Genomic DNA, 1,495 nt, shown 5'->3' with positions numbered 1-1,495 from the left:
TGCACACGTGATGTAGGAACTAGCCAGGAAAAGTCTCCTTGAAGGTTACTTTGAAACTAATCTTCCAAAGAATGAACAACATGTGCTGAAAGGTGTTGGTGATTGATAAGTGCATCACTTCACTACAAGCCATCAAGAAAGTGGTTGATGCCGATCCATTTTGCTAGGAAGTGGGTGAAAATGGTAGTATCACCCAAGCTGCATGCATTGTGCTATTATGTCGGTTCCACACAAAGAAGGCTTGGGTGGAACATTTACTTCCACAGGTGCGTCCAAAGGCTGCGTCCAAAGGCTTGCTTATGTTTCTTCACCTCTCCATTTTCCAAGCTTATGATTGCCTCCCCCCTCCTCACCTGTTCTTGTAGGTCCCCAAATAAATGCGCGACCATGTGTACGCTGCAATGGAGAGTATAATGCAATGCCCAATAGAGGAAGAGTTCGACTCGAAGTATAGAGAACTCCATCGGGAATGCTTGAAGCATAATAACATTCTAAGATACATTAGCAATGGATGGGCTACAAAGACATGCACTTGGCGTTGATTGTGGCCAAAGTTTTGGTGGCTCTTCCCTTTGGCACGTTCACACCATGAACTTGGTGGAGAGACTTTGGCAATACATAAAGTACACCTTGTTGGATGCACGGATCAATCGATCAGCCTTGGACTTGTTGCATGCCTTTATTGGTGATTCAACCACAGGCACGTGGATGGGTGGTACTATTGTGGAGTTCTTGAGACAAAAATAGGAGATTGGTAATGCCCCTCTATTTTTTGTATGCCACAACTTACCTTTGCCATTGCCTAGGTTTACATTTGGAGTAATAGTGTCTTTATATTGCATTCTGAGCAATTGTATCCTTTTTTTGTACTTTCCTGGGTTTACATTATGAGTAACTATGTCTTTATACTGCATTTTAAGTAACTGTGTGTTTGGTTTACGTCCTTGCCTGAGTTTACATTTTGAGTAACTGTGTCCTTGGTTTAGTTCGTTTCCTGGGTTGACACTGAGTAACTGTATCTTTATCCTGCATTTTGGGTAACTCTATCTTTGGTTTATATCCTTGCCTAGGTTTACAGAATGAGTAATTCAGTCTTTATACTAACTTTTCTTTTGTAGCTGACTCAAGTAAACACAACATGTATGTGAATGTCAAGAGGCAAACGAAATTCTTGTCAGGTGGAAAACAAATGCTTTGCAAATATGTAAGTGACCCATCACCCATTCAAGTGATTGAGGAAGCGGCCCTCCTTTTCAAGGAGTTGAGTACGTCATTCCACGAGACCTGTATCATGTCAGCTTGCAATCCTCTTATTGTGATTGTGCAGATTGGGCAAGCATTTGCAAGCACCTATATGGCATCCGACTAGTAGTAAGAGACTTCTTGCCTCATCTGTGCTATATTCTCCCAATCGTTGATAATGGTGATGGAGAATACACAAGAGGACATTGGCTCCATACTTGAAGGGCTCGATGAGCCTCCCAATGACATGGTC

The 1,495-nt window shown here is 42.3% G+C and overlaps 1 pseudogene; it reads left to right on the top strand.

Annotated features, from left to right (window-relative positions):
- Nucleotides 1-377: 377 nt before the first annotated feature.
- On the top strand, nucleotides 378-891 carry LOC147432875 (uncharacterized; annotated as a pseudogene).
- The last annotated feature ends 604 nt before the right edge of the window (nucleotides 892-1,495 follow it).

Source organism: Adiantum capillus-veneris, chromosome 20 (assembly GCF_014529385.1).
Source record: "Adiantum capillus-veneris isolate H3 chromosome 20, ASM1452938v2, whole genome shotgun sequence".
Lineage (NCBI taxonomy): Eukaryota > Viridiplantae > Streptophyta > Polypodiopsida > Polypodiales > Pteridaceae > Adiantum > Adiantum capillus-veneris.
This window is presented reverse-complemented; position numbering and strand designations above follow the sequence as displayed.